This window comes from Sphaerodactylus townsendi, linkage group LG06 (assembly GCF_021028975.2).
Source record: "Sphaerodactylus townsendi isolate TG3544 linkage group LG06, MPM_Stown_v2.3, whole genome shotgun sequence".
NCBI lineage: Eukaryota > Metazoa > Chordata > Lepidosauria > Squamata > Sphaerodactylidae > Sphaerodactylus > Sphaerodactylus townsendi.
The window spans coordinates 98,864,903-98,883,922 of NC_059430.1; the positions used below are offsets into that span (position 1 = coordinate 98,864,903).

The window sequence follows — 19,020 nt, forward strand, 5'->3', positions numbered from 1 at the left end:
TTATAATTAAAGATATCTCTCTCTCTCTCTCTCTCCCTCCCTCCCTCCCTCCCTCCCTCAAATTGTCTCCTAAGAGGTTGCAGTTATCTTGTGGAGATCCCAGATACCCAGTTCAGGACTAATGCTGGAAAGTGCATTAAAGAGCATTCAGGTCTGAAAGTTCTAAAATGTGATGGGTCTTGAACTGGGGGCTCGTCTCTGGCAAGAACTTCAAGAGTCTTCTTGACAAGAAAAAAAATTCCTGCCTTTCCACTGAAATACATCATCACTCTGGGGCTATATATGACATATTTATTAAATAGTACATGCCAAAACCTCATTTTTAAAATATATATATTTTTATTGTCACACAATTTGTATAAAACTAAAAGAAAAGTTTAAAAATTTTAAGCATGTGTGTGAATGGGAGAGAGATTCAGGCCCCTTCCACACACGCAGAATAATGCAAGTTCAGTCCACTTTCACAATTGTTTGAAAGTGGATTTTGCTATTCCGCACAGTAAAATCCAGCTTCAAAGTGCATTGAAAGTGCATTATTTTGCGTGTGCAGGAGGGGCCACAGAGACATTAGTTTTGAACAGTCTTGCTTTGTTTTACTGCTGTGTTGCCCCACATGCGTTGTTATTTATTTATTTCAACTTTTATACCCTGTTTTCCCCCAAAGCTGGTTACAACATGATTCTCTTTTCTACTGTATTCTCACAACAGCAACTCTGTGAGGTGGGTAAGGCTGAATGTCAGACTTATTGGCCCAGGGTCACCCAGCAAGCTTCCATGGCATAGCAGGGATGTGAACCTGGAGTCTCCAAGAAGAAGAAGAAGAAGAAGAGGAAGAAGAAGAAGTGTAGGAGTAGTAGTAGTTTGGATTTATATCCCCCTTTCTCTCCTGAAGGAGACTCAAAGGGGCTTACAATCTCCTTGCCCTTCCCCCCTCACAGCAAACACCCTGTGAGGTGGGTGGGGCTGAGAGAGCTCCAAAAAGCTGTGACTAGCTCAAGGTCACCCAGCTGGCATGTGTGGGAGTGCCCAGGCTAATCTGAATTCTCCAGATAAGCCTCCACAACTCAAGCGGCAGAGCTGGGAATCAAACCCGGTTCCTCCAGATCAGAGTGTACCTGCTCTTAGCCACTACGCCACTGCTGCTCCTAGATCCATGGTGGCAAACCTGTGGCACTCCAGATGTTCATGAACTACAATTCCCATCAGCCCCAGCCAGCATGGATCTATGGCCATGCTGGCATGAGCTGATGGGAATTGTAGTCCATGAACATCTGGAGTGCCACAGGTTCGCCACCACTGTCCTAAATCTTAGTCAGCACTCTAACCTTCACACCTTCACCAATCTGGTTACAACATAATTATCTCCTTTTATTTTTGCTCATTTTTAATGTGTTCGTTGTGAATATACACTTCAGAAGAACTGTGGATTCCAATAATATAAGAGTTCTGTTCCCATCAGTGTTTTCTAGTAATATAGAATCCCACAAATCTGTTGAGAAATCCAGTACAGTTTCAAATGCATCATTGTTTACATTGTTGTGGCTATTGGCCTTCATTCCATGGTAATTGGGTACTGTCACTATTGCTGGCCAGAAGGCAGTATTGAAGTTATTATACCAGTACGGAGTAGTGGTTAAGAATGCTGGACTCTAATCTGGAGAACCAGGTTTGATTCTCCACTCCTCCATATCAGTGGACTCTAATTGGGTGACGAAGTTTACCCACCTAAAGACCTTGCGTGTTCAAACATGTTCCTTTTGTCACCTTTATCACAACTTCCTTCTGTGAAGGGACACTTCTCATGATGTTGTTTCATTTAGGCCGCCGGGCCTTGTATTTCCTCATTTAAGTTAACGTGTTGCTGACATGCCTGCCTTATCCATAGGAACTTCATTAAAATATTCCCAAACTTTGTCTCTTTTAATGCCTGCTGCCATATAGGTTTTGTCCTCAAGGTTGAGAATAACTATGTAATTGAAAGGGGGGAGAGGAATCACATTGGAAGCAGTGTGACCCTGCACTGGTGCCATTGTGACCCGTGCTAGACAAGGCGGCAATGATTCTGACCCAGAGGCACTTACCTTGGTGGCAGGGCACTGCACAGTACCATGCTGCCCAAATCCAGAGGTTTGCCTCTACACCATTGCTTCTGTGCCACTGTGGCCTGTGCCAGCGTGGAGGGGAACATTCCTGGGAACAGAGCTGACTTTAGTTAGCTCCCAGTGGAGTTTAGGCCTAAGAACACATGCTTTTTGAGGCACAGACATACGCCACCAAACAGTGGGGTGTAAGTTCCCAACAATGGCCTTTCCTTGGAGAGAAAAGGACTTTCTTCTTCCCTGGCACTTGTGCCTCTGCCTACCTCGTAGGAGGTGGCAATGCAGCAGCTCCGTTCCTGGCCATCACGGTACCGTCTCCCCCTCGCCTTTGAATTGGGCTATAATATGATACGTCTTAGGTTACACACACAAAGTTCTGAAGACTTCTGGAGTTTCTTTTTCATTTGTACTACTTAGTCCTCCTTCCTTATACTTTGTTCTTAACATCAGCTTTTTATTTAGACTTCTATTTGTTGAAAGTTTTCGCTTAAGAGATTAGGGGTTGATTCCATGTACATAGATTTGTAGAGGAACAATTGTAAAATTGAGGTCTTTTCTCAACTCTATATGTTTATTTAAAAACATTTTTTGCTGTTAAGAGTCGCATTATCTCTGCAGACACTCACAGTTGAAACTTGCAAAACTAAGCATCTGTGATGGCATCTTCTAGATAGAAGCAAAATATTAAAATAGTAAAAAAAGAAAAGAAACCCCAGAAGAGCTTGACACTGGGAACCTAATGAATGAATTAATTGAATTCAGTTACATTTTTTAAAAAAAAAATGCATAAATATGTAGTCTCATGCTACATAATTAAAAATTAATCCTTATTTCATGATGAAAACCCTTTGAGCTATAATGTATCTTAAATAGAAAACTACCACTAGATAGATTTTTTTCCTCAAAAAGCATTTTATCAAACAAAATTCGATGTAATTTTTAAAAACTCTGATATTAATCGGGGGCGGGGGGGAGGTTTGATTGATTTTTATCCACCCTGTACGCCATAGATCTATACAGGAACCTTGTAATATTGGTCAATTTATTTGGAATCTCTTTCCCAATAATCCCCAACACAAAGTTTTCCTTTTCACTTCTGCAGCATACCAGGTTAACGCTTTCACTGGGCTATCTACTGTGACCCCCAGATCTTTTCCGTTGTCATTCAATTCAGACCTTATTAGCATATACTTGGAGTTGGGGGTTTTTTGTTCAAACGTTCATCACGATATACTCACCAACACCAAACTACATTTGCCACATTGTTGCCCACCCATTGGGAAATCCTCCTTAAGCTTTTCACAGTTCTCCTTGGTTTTCTGACCACTTAATGTGTTCATGGCATAGGCCAGTGGTGGCGAACCTTTGGGACTCCAGATGTTATGGACTACAATTCCCATCAGCCCCTGCCAGCATGGCCAATTGGCAAATCCCAAGCAGAGGCAAATCCCAAGCAGAGCGTGATCTTTCTCTGCCCTGGTGCTCAAGACCCTTTTTATGGGTGATGTACCAAATCAGGCGTGAAAAGCTATGTTCTCCCATAAGAGATCAATACAAATATACGATGTGACCTTCTTCCATTCTTATTCTTTGCTTCTAAATATTTGCTCTTCTTAAATAGTTAATTTTACCTCAAGAAGATGACAAGAACTTAGACTGTGCTGCCTCATCAGATCCATGATATTTACAGCTTCCCTTATCCATAAGGAACATGAGAAACAGACTTATACTGAATAAAGCAGCCAATCTGTCTTTCAGTATCATTTCAGAGGCAAGTGACACATTTTAAAGAGTTGGATTCGGAAATCTGGACCTGACTCGCTTTTCCCATTATGACACTGCAGCAGCAGGGGAAGTTGTTTTAAAAATTGGTGGGAGCCTAAGAACTGCTGGATGGGGAGTGGGTTCCTGCTTTCCGAATCCAAAATGGCCACTGGGGCCTTCTGCACACAGCTGTTGTGAGCCTGATCTTCGGGCTCCCAATGATTTTTTAAAAATCACATTCCCTAAAGCTGCTGTGTGGCTGCTGGGAAAGTGAGTCCGGTCCAGGGATCTATGGTGTGCTTTTATCGCACATTTGTAACTCCAGGAGAGCTGCAGGCCCCAATTTGAAGCTGGAAGTCATTGCTGTTAGCTCTCTCAGGTCATATTGGTGGTGCAGAAGAGGGCTTCTGTTCCGTAGAGGGCTTTACTAAATACAGTAGACAGAACCACCATTAGTAAGTTTAAATTAACTTTACTCTTTTGTGTGTGTGAGCGTATTTGATGGAATAAGCAGCTCTTTGAGGTTGTGTATGGTACTGAAAAATGAGCTGAAGTAACTAAAAGGATTTGCTTTCTTTTTTCATTTCATTTTATTTTTTTTAGAAAAAGCAAATTAAGGATGTCATTGTAAATCTTTCGCAATAAGAAAAACAAGATTGGATTTTTTTTTTAAAGCTTGCAAATGTAATGTGAGAGCAGACAGTAATTAAAGCTGACAGCCGAGGCTGAGGCTTGTCATTCTGCACAATTTTTTGCATCTTTCATGGGAACGCAACCAAAAAAGTGGTCATACTAATGATCAGTATGATCCGGGGTCACCTCCAGCAGGGCCCTTTGCTCCTGCAAACGTGTTCTGAGGCCATCCCCACTCAAAAGAACTAGACGTGATTGCCTTAGAAATGTTGGCCCTTCTCCTCAGCTGCTATAAATTGCCACCGTAGGCCTCAGTCAGTAGAACCCACTAGATGTGCTTTGGAAATTCGCTCCATTTAGAGCTTGTATGTTCAGTCCCAATGAAGAGCTTGTTATTGTGGGGGAAGTTTCTACACAGACAAGAACATCTCAGATAGTTTCACACACATCAATTGCCGGTGATGAAGTTGACTCCCTATTTGCCTTCCATATTTGAGCAGTTCCACCTTCACTGTTACCATGTTCATAAAATATCAGGACATGCCTCATCTCTGATTGGGGATGCCAGCCTCCTGGTGGGATCTGGGAATCCTTTACAACTCATCTTCAAACTACAGAGAACAGTTCCTTGGAGAAAATTAATGTTTTGGAGGGTGGACTGTGTGACACTGTACCCCACTGAAGTCCCTGTCCTCTTCAGGCTACAGCCCCAAATCTCTAGGAGTCTTCCAACCTGGATCTAGCAACCCTATCCCTCCTACCCCCACCCCCACCCCTGCTGATGGCCAAGGAGGACCTGGCCGCCCTATCTCTGATGCTTTCCAAAATCTGGAATTCAATTCTGTGGGAGGCAAGTGTTCCACTATTCCAGTAGTCTTTGGGGGCTAATTTGAAGATGTCACTATTCCAGGGCCTTTTGACCCGCATTGAATGGTTATGGGATTGCACGCGTTGTCTTACACCACTTGATTAAACAAAAACAAAACTGATAAGCATTTTCAAGTATTTTTCTTTTGGTGTATAGTATTGTACATTTTTGGTCCTTTTGTTAACAACCTTAAGGGTCTTCAATGGCCAAAAAATGGCATACAAAAGGTGTTTTTTGTTTGTTGTTTTGCCTGGGCAAGCCTTGCCATCTAGGCTGATCTTTTCCATCTGCCCAGCCCCAACCCATGGCTGCTGATGTCTTTGAAAGGAGGGAGCGGAAACCTGGAGTTGCTGCTTTGTGCCTAGGGAGACCTTGCCAACTAGGTAGAGCTTTTCAACTTCCCCAGCCTTACCCATCAGCTCATCAGCTGGCTGTTGTAAAATGAACAAATTTGTAAGGTACTGGTTTGTTAATTAATAGCTTATGTATATGCCTGTATGAGAATATGTTTCATAATTGTTAGCCTCTTTGGGTGTTCTTTTGTACAGGACAAAAGGTAAAGGTAGTACCCTGTGCAACAGTGGGCCATTACTGACACATGGGGCGATATCACATCACATCATTTACTGGACAGACTATTTTTTACAGGGAGTTTTGCCTTTCCCTTTCCCAGTCAACTACACTTTATCCCCAGCAAGCTGGGTACTCTTTTTATCACCCTCGGAAGGATGGAAGCCTGAGTCAACCTTGATCCAGTTGCCTGAAACCGACTTCCTTGGGGATCAAACTCAGGCTGTGAGCAGAGCTGGGACTGCAGTACTGCCGCTTACCACTGTGTCCCATGGGACTTCTTTTTGTGCAGAAAGGCTGGATACGAACAAAATAATAAGAGATGTAAGTAAAATATAGAATGGCAATTTTAAAAATTGTTATTGAGCAGTATGACAGAAAAAAAAGATTTTTTTCCTCTCTTCAGGCACTTTTTTTTCTGCACATGCTGTTAATTATGGACATACTAACAAATTATTTATTCCAACAACCCTCGGCACACGCAAAGATGATGGATAACAGACCAGGGAAAACAGGCAAGGCTTGAGTCTTACATTCCCGCTTAGATCATCGGGTGTGAACACAGACTCGGAATCCTGCCTAGATTTCTACAGGCACGAAAGCCTCAATAATCCAACTTAACCTCGGGCTATAAAAGCTTGAGAGCTAAGCAGGACTAACTGTGGTCAGTACTTCGACAGGATCTCACCATGGTTTTGCTATGTGGAAGGGGGCAGGGGTAAACCGCCTCTGCCTGTCTGTTGCTTGGAATGCTCCATTGATGGGGTTGCCATGAGTTGTGAGTCATGACTTGATGGGAAGAAAGCCAGGTATAAATTAAGTAAACAACATAAACAATACGAATAAAGTACTGATGGGAGGGATATGCACCCCAGGGCTGAATGGGAAGAGCCCTCGGTCCACAGCACAGGTGTCAAACTCGCGGCCCTCCAGATGTTATGGACTACAGCTCCCATCATCCCCTGCCAGTATCATGCTGGTAGGGGATGATGATGATGAAGGTATATGAATCTAACATCTAGAGCAATGAAGTGAAGTTGTTACACCTCTAATCCAAGTAAAAGCATAAAATGTAAATGAGACCTTGACACCATGGGATTCCCCTCCCATTTAAATCAGGTGGATTGTTTATAGATCGCAACCGGCATCCGAGAGACAGTGACAGGCAAGCCTGTAACTCCTCTAACATATCTGAGGAACTCTGGGTGATGTCAGTGGCGGTTTAGAAAGAGAATGAGCAGATTCAGCAAAGTTCTTCTTTCTCCTGTGGCTTTCAGTCTTGAAACACGTCTTGACCTAATTTCCCCGCCCCCCTTGCAGAAGTCCAGTTCTGGTGGGAACACTCTCATCTTGCTGGCAAAAATAAGATCGGGGTGGGTGGGGGTGGAGGGTCCTTGCTGCATGCTTTATTAAAGAGGATGGTTTCCAATAATGTGTTTTTCAAATTAAGAGCTCTCTTTTCACCTCTCAAGGTAATTAGACTAGAAGTCTGGAGTAAAAGGTGAAGGGGCAAGAAAAATTGAATTTAATACAGTAATATGCAATAAGGAGGTTCTGTTAAGCGAGCTCCCTTTTGCCTACCTGAAGTGAGAGGAAGGAACACCCTGTAACGGGTTTGTCTCGCAATATAATTTTCCTATTTAAAAACTTTACAGTTTCTGGGGGGGGCCTCTCGAGAATTAATCATGTTCCTGGAAACATTACATATGAAGGCCAAGTATACACTGAGTTCACTTTGCTTTCAGTATTTTTTTTAACTAAAGGCAAAAATCAGGATTTTTGTTTATTCCTCTCATCTCCTTTAAAGTCCACACGCACTGATCCTCTCATTGTTAGTGGGGTTGTGACATAGACTTTGCTGCCCAAATCCTAGGAATGGACAGTGACTGCTACCCAAGCCTTAGGACTCTACCAAAGAGCTGCACAAACTAGCAACAGAGAGAACTGTAGGCAATGGTTAACCTTTGCTTTTTCTTGAGCAGGGTCAAAGCTTTATAAAACGGCACCCAAGGTTAACCCCAGCTTGGCCCCACTGAACTTCATGTGGAGATTGGGAGTGAGGCCAGCCGGGCTCGCCCCTCCCCTGATGTTCACATGGAGTTTGGGACCTGGGCCAGCCAGTTTGCCCCATTCCCAATTTTCACTTGGAGACTGGGGCTGGGTAAGCCAGCTGGCTCTACTCTGAAACTCCATGTGGAGATCGGGGATGAGGTGAGCCCTGCTCACCAGCGTTCAACTATGCCCCTGCCCCAAACTGCAGGGGAAATTCAGGGCTGAAGCACAGTTGTGTGGGGGGGGGGGCACAGCCCTGCAATGTGCCCCCAAGGAAGTGGCACCCAGGGCTCCACCCCCATGCCCCCCCTCAGTACATCACTAGTCTTGAGGAAAGCTTTGCCGAGCAGTCTTGACTATGTGCAAAGTTCAGAAAAGCCCTAATAGCCACTTCCTTCCTTAAAAAGTAGGAGGGGAGTTCTACTCACATGCTAAATGGATAAGGAGATAAGCATTGTAAGCTCAAGGCATTGTATTAAGACTTAAGGAAATTGCTGGGCAAATTCCACCAAAGCCAAATACACAAAAGAAAGCTTGTTTGGATGTTCCCCTAATCACCAACTTGGCAAAGGGCCATTCTTGTTTTCCTCAGGGAATGTCAAGAAATTGGAGCAAAGTGAGTTGGAAGGTGAGTGAGCAGAGAAACAGAAGTGCAACTTCCCTCCATTTTAGGTTGCTCACTGTGCCAGGGTGTGGTTTATCTTTGAGCTCCCTTGCAGTTCGTATTGCGAGATCAGCTCTTGGGAGAGTCACTTGGCCCCCAGAACCAAGAGTTTTGGTCTCTTTCTCTAGCTTGAGTCTGCTATATGTTCTTTCTTTGACTAGTCATGCAACTAGAAGGACGTTCGTTCGTGATACACTGATCTCCCTCTGGTGCCGATTTTGAAGCATCAGTCTCAAGAAATTGTGAGTTGCTCAAGGCCAACAAGTAGGTGACACTCAAACCCTGCTTTGAGCCAATCCTCCCCAGTTGTTCACTGGATCTGTCTGGATGGTGCTGGAAATAGCCATCAAGTCACAGTCAGCTTATGGTGACCCTGTAAGGTTTCCAGGGCAAGAGACAAAGAGAGATGGTTTGACATTGTCTTCTTCTGTGTAGCAACCCTGGGCTTTTTTGGTGGTTCCCATCTGAGAACTAACCAAGGCTGACCCTGGCTGACTTCCAAGATGTGATGAGATCACGCTAGCCAAGGCCATCCAGGTTATCTAGATAGCAAAAGGAAAATGTATAAACTTTCCCTCTCCCTGTACTCCTTCCTGCTCCCAAGTTGCTTCTCTGCTTATGCAATACCTCACTTCTGGTTTGGATGAGGTATTTGCGTGTGCGTGGTGGGAGGGGGGGGGGAGTTTCTGGCTTCATTTGGAAGCATGAATCATCTGGTTACATATTCTACTTCCTGCAGATAGCGACATGCTAATTGGAAAGTCACAAGGGTTTGGATGACTTACTGGCTATTAAGATTAAAATAAAAATCAATAATCATTACTCACTAGTCGAGGTTCAATATTCATTCTAAATTAAGCCCTGTGGGAGAGGAGCAGGAGGAGGAGGAGGAGGAAACATGAAGGGCAGGGAGGAGAGTGGGAGTGTTTGGAAGGCAGGAACGACAAGAGAAAACAGCCTCAAATGTTCCTAGTTTAAAAGATACTTCCTTGAAGGGTCCAGTTTATTGGGCTAAGGGGTAGCTGGGACAATGTGATTATGGGATTTATCATCCAAGCAGGCAACTATGAATGAATTCCTACACACGTGTGGTCAGAGGTAAATCCATTTGAGATCAGTGGGATTTACTCTCTCATAAGTGAGTTGAGGATCACAGCAGACAGATGATACACAGAATTCCTAATAATCTGTTGTGGGTGAGGGGTAGATAGGCCATATATGCTCTGACAGTTAAGGAGATGGAAGAAGAGTAGGATTTTGTATCTCACTCTTCTCATAGAGTCTCCAAGTGACTGACAATCACAATCACAATCCTGTCCTCTCCCCCACAACAGACACCTTGGGAAGTATGTGGGGCTGAGAGAGTTCTGAGAGAGCTGTGACTGGCCCAAGATCACCCGCAGGCTTCGTGTGGAAGAGTTGGGGATCAAACCAGGTTTACAGACTAGAGCCTGCTGCTCTTAAACACGATACCACTTAGGAAGGCAGAATTGGCGGCATCCCACACTTTGAGAGAATATGGGGAAAATATACTTAATTTTTACAACCCAAAAGGATATTTACAACCCAAAAGGAAAACATGCCATTTCTCTGCTGTGTTAACACCTCTCAGTTGGCTGCCCTGGTTGTTCTGGTGGACCTGAACTCAAGGACCTGGCACCCAGGTTGGCTGATGCCCTATAAGTCCACATTGGAGGGGGTCTGAAAATAGGAGCTGTTCCTTTGTTTGGGAGTTTGGGATTGGAAGAGTTGTTGGGAGATCAAAGAGGAGAGATCAGATGTTGGACCAAGGAGGGCTTTATGTGAGTGATGAAGGGGGGATGCTGCTTGCAAGTATGCCCATGGGGAGGGTGCCCTATGCATGCAGCATCTAGCCTCCCTCTGAGGCTAAACCAAGGATTGTAGGTTAACTAGCCAGTAGCTTTCCTTCCCATGTTCTTTTTATTTTTCTTAGCTGTACCTAAATTTGTCTTGTAGTTACTTATGAATTTGTGCCTTGTAATTACAGTAACAGAATTGTATTTTAGAATCATAGAATTGGAAGGGGCCACACTAGCCATCTAGTCCAACACTCTGCTTAATGCCTAGAGCACCCCAAACAAAGGATAACCTTGAGCACCCCAAACAAGTGTTTGTCCAGCTGCTGTTTAAAGACTGTTAGTGAGGGGGAGCTCACAACCTCCCTAGGTAGCTGCTTCCACTGTTGCATAACTCTTACTGTAATTTTTTTTCCTACTGTCCAGTTGGAACCTTTTTCCCCATAATTTAAACCCATTATTTCAAGTCTAAAGAGCCTTGCACATTTCCTTGCTTGTCATGGCTGTTTGACAGCACTACAGTAGAATTCCCCTTAGGAATTGGACCTCTGGGTGACACCAGAAGAGAGGAGTAATTTAACTAACCCAGGGGTGATAGCATGCTACTGGCATGTTCTACCCCCCAACTTCCTAACAGGACTGGACACCAGAGAACACGGAAGTCTGGGGGAGAAAGCACCCTTGAGGCTCTACCAGGGGGCGGCAACCTACATTATTTGATGCATTTCGTTGTATTGGCAATGTTACCCCCCACCCATCTCAGTACCTAGATAAGGACCTTGGATTCCTAGTTCATTACAGGGGCCATCATCTTGCATGTCCCACCCTAAACCAATGCAAATTTGTTTGTCTATCTCCTTTCATCTCCTTGTTCAATTTTGTGCATTTTGCTTTGCTACTGTTAGGAGTCTCTCACATCTGCGGTGTATGAATGCAATACTCCTTCAGTTGAATTGTATTTTCCACTGACCTCTCTTTATAACATCTCCCTCTCCCCCGCCCAGTATATAAAACCAGGCTGTTTGAGCTCTTGAAAATGGCCTGGGGTGGGGGTGGGGGGACAGGAACTGCTCTTTCCCTTGTGCTATGATCCTAGTTTAGGTTGAGCTCCCTTGACTTTTGTAAATAAACGATAATTTCATCGCTAAAAATGGTGAATTTGAGAACACTGTCTCATCTAGTTGGAGCCTAAGACCAGGCTTCTTTTGGGATATTTCTTGTGCCCACCAAATTTATTTGGTCCAACATGATGCCTATCAGGAGAGAGCAAGGAGATTCATACTGTATGATAGAGATCCGTAATGTAAGGAACACTTTGCCTCTCGTGGCCTAGCACCATTGTGTACCCGGAACTTTACTATCCTGCCATATTATAGAATTATCAATGTGTTCTGATATAAGGCATACAAAATAGATCCCTCCCCCGCTACACACACAGGTGCTTGAGCTAAGCGGCTGCTTTCATTCAGTTTGTCCAGATCTGTAATGAAATAACTTCTTATCATTAAAGCTTCATACCAATTATTTCAGCTCTTTGGCAGTTTGGCCTTCTGGTGGGTGAAGGCATCAGTCGTCATCTGCTGACAGAACTATAAAAAGCATTTCTTGAAGTGATTTGCTCGCTGAGGCAGCAGTCTGGCCGTGTCTGTGAAACTGATGGTTGAGGTCTGGACGGACATGTTGGGTTTCATGCCAAACTTTTTTCTTGCAGTCAGAATAAACAGAACACATCCATTGTGTTTGAGTTGCATGTCCCTAAGTTGTGGAAGGCAGCTCTGACAAGGATTATCAATCCAGAAGAGATGGGGCGGCACCTCTGTGCAAACTAGTACCTGACCTCTCTTAGGGATGACTTTGGTGTTTGTGAAACAAGAAGCTGGAAGGCCAGCTTGGCTTGCGCACAGTTCCCATTTTCAATCCAACCTGGCACCTTGTCGGATCTCATTCATTATTTGCTCACAATTAAAAATGGTAGAGTAGTTTTCAAGCCCAGTAACACCTTAGAGATGAACTAGATTTAGTTTTTTGTGACTGCACAGTGCTGAGCATCAGCATGGCGGCTGGGTGAATATCTGGTGTTGGCATGCGCTATCAATTTGTATGCAGTTGCTGGCATTCCTGTTGGAATCATTCATCATGCTCAGAATTTACTCCCTTAATGTGAAGTTCCCATGTGACAGTGTGAGCACACGCAAAGTATTTATGATCCAATTAATATTAAACATGCAGCTTTGGGAATCAGGCAGGCCAAATGGGCAAAGAATAGATAGAGGTGCAAAGCTGCTTTTGCCAACCTGCTATGATTGAGACAATCTCAATCTGTTGGTGTCCGTCTGTCCGTCCGTCTGTCTATTTATCTATCAGATCAAGACACCTCCTTTAACTGCACTAATCCAAAAACTTGTAAAGAGGGCACAGGAAAAGACTCAGAGCACTGGTGGGCAACAGAGATGATCCATGCGAGGCATCCCACTGGAAAACCTTGCAATCCTAATTGCTATTCCTAAAGTTGTAAGAACATTTAGCGAAGACCCACACAATTTGGGACCTAGCAAACAAACATGGCATAGCAGCTATGAATTGTGTGGTTTTTTCCCTTATATTTGAGTGAAGTTGCAATCCCAGAAGGACTGTTGAGTCAGTGGTGGTCTTCCACGTGCAGGTGATATGCTGCATTTATAGTCCCCAGTAGTAGAAATCTGTCCTACAGAGATACTGCATTAACTCTCCTTTCAGAAAGGTGTAGTTTTCTAATGTACTTCTATTCTCCTTACATTTCATATCATACTTATTTAATAAGTATGATATGATACTACCCAAGTACATGCACTCCTTAAAAAAAACTTGGAGGTACACCAATGGAATGTAGATGAAAAGGAGATGAAGCTATATCCCCAACATGGCAACTTGGATCAGAAAGCGTACTCTGAGGGACATTCCTACCAACAAGGGATTTCAAATAATAAATACAATAAGCCACAACCAACTATTCTGAGTTGTGCTCACAAAAACTTTTGCTTGGATTCTGCACAAGCAGAAATGGACTTAGCACAAATACATTTTATACAACACCCAGCAATTTTCTCCCAATGTATTAAAGGGCCCAGAAATTGGTTGCACAAGATCTTTGCACAAGTGGAAACGTGAGTGGGAATATAATATGATTGATTTAGCACAAGCAGTTATTATCATCTTTATCTTCATTTCCACTTGCTCGAGAGCTCTAGTGCAAGTGGGAATTTTGCGCTCGGTTCCAACCATGCTGGTGCACAACCAGCATAAAGCGTATAATGTAATGCAAATATATCTGGTGCCTCATCACAAGCTGTGTGTGTGTGTTTTCAGAAGTCAACATATATAATTTTCAGCACAGATTAACAGATGGCGGTTATGACCAGAATTATTCCTTAGGTGTCCTGTATAATTTCTCCCCCGGCAGTTTGGAACGGGGCTCTGAGATCGACACAGATTTATGTCTGCTGAATATGGTTTTTTAAGCAATTAGACTAATTAACAGGCAAGCTTCTTTAAAAACCACACACACACACACACACACAAACTGGTATTATTCTTATCCCCTTGAGCCAGATCCCATTAATGAAGCCCATATATGTGACAGAATTACTTCCAGGGGAGAGGGGAAATCAATGCAATGCAGAGTTTCGGTTGGGGGTGGAAAAACTGCGCCAAAGCATCTCACACTGTGATATGAATTGGGGTTAACATTTGGTGTTTCTGCCCCTACTCCCCCCCCCCCCACACACACACTTCTTAAAAAGAGACAGATGAAATAATTGATTTGGAGAATATGTCTGTATATTGTGCTCCAATCTTGGGGTCTATTTCGTGATCCAGGTCTCTGGGAGGAAAGGCAGGCAGGAAACTGTTATGGCTAAGCTGCTCGTTTTTGCTGACCTTTTCTTTCCTACTTTATGTGGGCGATCTGTTTGTAGTCATGGAACCACTGATCTGATCCAGCAGGTTTCCACTTATGTTCTCATTAACCCTACCTCTCAGAGAGACTCTGACATTAAGTGAGGTACAGTTAGACACAAAGGATCTGGCTGGCCCAATATGTTGAGAAGATCTTAGTTCATGATAGCACGTTTTGACTAAAAGGTTTTCCATTCACAGTACTTGGTCTCCCATCCAAGTACTAACTAGTCCTGGGCCAACCCTGCTTAGCTTTTGAAATCTGGTGAGATTAGGCTAGCCTAGACCATCCAGATTGAGGCTCAAGGTGGTTTTCAAGATGTAAAACAGTGTAATTCAAGAGACCAAGAAATCTAATAAGTGATGCATTAGAACTAGGGATACTAAAATTAGTAACAGTGCCAAACAAGTATTAAAATGATATGTCAAGCAATGCAGAAAAAGGAGTTACAAAAATAGAAAACCGACAAGGTTTCTAGGGTATCAACTTTTGAGAGTAGGAGCTCCCTTCATCAAATACAAGTAAATCGCTGAGACCTTATATCTTGGCCAGAACATGGGAGGGGTGTTGCAAAGAAGAGATTCAGGATAAAAAGGTACAATGTTCTATTCCTGTTTATATCTGCCGAAGGGAGTTTTGACTCTTGAAATGCCTTGAAAATCTTGTTGGTCTATAACAGGGGTAGGGAACCTGCGGCTCTCCAGATGTTCAGGAACTACAATTCCCATCAGCCTCTGTCAGCATGGCCAATTGATCATGCTGGTAGGGGCTGATGGGAATTGTAGTTCCTGAACATCTGGAGAGCCGCAGGTTCCCTACCCCTGGTCTATAAGCTACTACTGGGCTTGAATCTTGCAATTTTACTGCAGACCAATATGTCTACCCACCTAAAAGTAGAAAATGATGCAGTGAGAGAAGGATAATTCATACTGCAATTAGACAATATGTATCATACACCATGACAGAGACCACAGTCCTGTTGCCTTTATAAAAGCACTTTCCTGATCCATTGTGATATGCAATGGGCCTGTTACCTTTATAAAAATGTCCTACTGAATAATTATGTTCTATATAGTTTGCACAATTAAAGTGTGTGGGGCTTCCTGACTTGATATCTCCTCCAACTCCCTGGGGCCACCCTGTATAATTGAGATTGGGATCAGTCATGGGGATGGAATGGCAACAAACCCGCAGAACTGATCCCGGACCTCAAGACATTGGCCCCTTCTGCACGGACCAATAAACGCAGGCTAACGATGGTATAAAACCCGTTTTTTGAGGGGAACTTCGCATGGATCCTGCTCTTAATGTGACTCTGCCCCATGTTTTTCAAGAATTGCTCTATCCGCGATTCTTTCATTTTAATGCAACTTGCAGCAGCTCTCGAGCAAATGGCTCGTCAGGAAGCGCTTTCAGCGGCCACGTTTCCCTCCATTTCCCAAGGTCCTGCCATGCAACTGCGTAGCCATGCAGGAACACAGGGGTGTTAGCATGGCTGCAGGGGTCTACGCCTGCTTGCCCACGTAGCTCCATTCACTGCCTGCATGGATGCATGCAAATGCACCCACGGGACAGCACGTTATTTATGCCAACTGCAATCCGCTGTACTTTTGCTGTGCAGACGGGGCCATTGTGGGCAACGTCAGGCTACTGAGAATAGAAGGAGGCAGTCAGTTCTGGAACACAGATTAATAGCACTGGTGTAGTTTTGAGATCCTTGGCCAGATGGGGGCCAAAGAAGACTGAAGGGCTTATGGATTATCATGTGCAAATTGTGGTCTTTTAAAATTAGAACATAAGAAAGAGCCTTGCTGGATCAGACCAAAGTCCATCTAGTCCAGCACTCTGCTAGTTGCAGTGGCCCACCAGATACCTTTGGGAGCTCACATGCAGGATGTGAAAGCAATGGCCTTCTGCTGCTGCTGCTCCTGAGCACCTGGTCTGCTAAGGCATTTGCAATCTCAGATCAAGGAGGATCAAGATTGGTAGCCATAGATCGACTTCTCCATAAATCTGTCCAAGCCCTTTTTAAAGCTATCCAGGTTAGTGGCCATCACCATCTCCTGTGGCAGCATATTCCAAACACCAATCACGCGTTGTGTGAAGAAATGTTTCCTTTTATTAGTCTGAATTCTTCCCCCCAACATTTTCAGTGTATGCCCCCGGTTTTAGTATTGTGAGAAAGAGAGAAAAAATTCTCTCTGTTAACATTTTCTGTTCCATATCCCCCCTCAGACGTCTCTCCTCCAGACTAAACGCTGCAGCCTCTCCTCATAAGGAAGATGCTCCAATCCCTCAATCATCCTTGTTGCCCTTCTCTGCACTTTTTCTATCTCTTCAATATCCTTTGAGATGTGGTGACCAGAACTAAACAGAGCAGGGAATCAAAGCTGGTTCCTCCAGATTAGAGTACACCTGCTCTTAAACACTACGCCACTGCTGCTCAAAGAAATCAAAGTGAAATGTAAAAGGAATTCCTTCTTTGAAAGAGAAAACAAGAGAAAGGGCGATCAGTGGCTATGTGTAAAAAGGATTTCAGAAAAAGAAATTTCACTCTCTATAACAACACTAGCTGCCACCAAAGAGTGGCAGCAGAGTGCCAGCACCAATTTTTAGTTAATAGGGCCAGGTGCTAAGCTGAAGAGAAGGAACCAGGCTTGAAATAAATGCTCTGTTATCTTCAATTTGGATTTAGTGATACCAGCCAGGAAGAATGGAGCCTTCTCTTCCTATCTGTGTAATCAAGGTGGAATATATGCCTTCTTTTCATTGTTGACTTAACAAAAAGTAACAATAATCCCTCCACTCTTGCAATGCAGCGTTGATCATAGAATACCAATAGCCCTGCAACTAATATGACGCTGCTTCTAATAAAATGCCTTTGCTAAAAGTAATTGAATTCTGTAATGGCTCTTATGTTAATGTTGTTTGGTCTGTTCTAGTTAAGTGTTAATTTTGCTCTGATATACCCCAATTTCCAAGGGTACCCATGAGTATTAGGTGAACATTTGTTTCTGGTGGAATGTGGGATGACTTTAGCCAAGGGTTTTTCTATCGTTATTTATTTTTGTTGCTAATTATTGCCTGCTATTTAACAACAATTTTTAAAAGCCACAGCATAGTATTACTTTGAATATGTAAATATCTACGGATTGGGGTGGTTTTCTCATTTAATTGGGTTACTACAAGATTGTTCATGTCACATGGAGATTTCCATTGCCAGTTCAGGGCTCCCAAAGTATCGATGGTGAATGTTTGACTGTTGTTCTGTGGCCTTCTCTGAAGTTGTATGGCCTTCTCTGAAAAGATTTTCTTGCTCACTGAAGGGGGAAAAACAGTTGCACCATTAAATAGTTTAATTTCTGTATTCAGGGCTGACTTGAAATTCTGCCTCTGGTACAAATGTTAATCCATGTTTTAATTGCTATGGCTCCTGATGATTGTGGGATTTGTAGTTCTGTGAAAGCAGTTGTCATAATCACTGTCATCTTGTGGGGCAAGACTAGCCAGTGTCCCTTTTTGACTGTTGTTGTCACCACCTTGGATAAGCTTCAGCCCTTCTCTGTCTCATGGGCTGCCTGAGGCCAACTCCACAAGGCTGGATCACTGGAGCATGCCCAGTAGCCAATGCAGGTGGATAAGGACTTGTGCAGAAATAAAGGCCCAAACTCTGGATTCTAAAAGAATACGCTAAGCAAAATAGATGAAGGGGCAGTCGCTAACTAGGTACTTAGAATCCATGGTATATCTGGCCTTTGTTGATTGCATGATGCGTCCCTCTCTGGTCTATCTGCAACCATCTTTAGCATCATCCTCCACTATCATCCTTCACATCAACATCATCTCATTCGGTCCACCACCCTTAAAAACCCCCTCTCTCTCCCTCCCTCCCTTACCTGCAGCCAGGACACGTCCAGTGTTGAATTGATGGCACAGCCTGGCAGGGTCCAGCTTTATACTGCTGGCTCTGCCTCCAAAACTCCACCTCTGAAGTCATGTGCAGTTTGGAGGTAGAGTCAGCTGTATAAAGCTGGACTTGACCAGGCCAAGACTGCAGTTGAATTCTTGGCCATGTTATACTAACAGATACTATTCCATGTATTTTCTTTAAATTTCAATTTAAAAAAATTATTTAAAAAAATCTCGACTGGCCAATTAGCGGTCTTGCTGAGCAAAAGCTGTATCTAGGCCCTATGCACCTCAAAAACACTTGGTGGGTGACAGAAAATGTGTGGATCAGTGGATGGCTTCCCTGGTGCTTATGGGCAACACGTTGGGGATCATTTTGATGATATATGGGAGGCAGAGAGACAAGAGCTACTCTAATAGTTATGATGATAGAGAGGGACCGTGGCATCTCTGTGGCTGAGAAACGGGAAAGAAAAGTGCCCTTCACCAGACAGAGCGCATTCTTTCCCAACAGAGAGGAAAAGATGTGTCTGGGCCCTTTGATGTGTTGACATTGTTTGATTGGAGGACCCAGATCTGTTTGACCTGAACCTTGGGACCTGGCACTGAAATTGGTAAAAGATCCTGGAAAACGGGTAGAGTCTGAAAAGGAGAGTTGTTCCTTGTTTGGATTAGTTGAGTTTTGGAGTTTGTCAGGGATTTTCAGGATC

The 19,020-nt window shown here is 43.6% G+C and overlaps 1 protein-coding gene across 3 annotated transcripts in view; it reads left to right on the forward strand.

The window, feature by feature from the left end:
* Nucleotides 1-19,020, forward strand: part of LOC125434149 (CUB and sushi domain-containing protein 1-like) — an 890,459-nt gene that overhangs the window by 586,977 nt on the left and 284,462 nt on the right. The window lies entirely within an intron of this gene.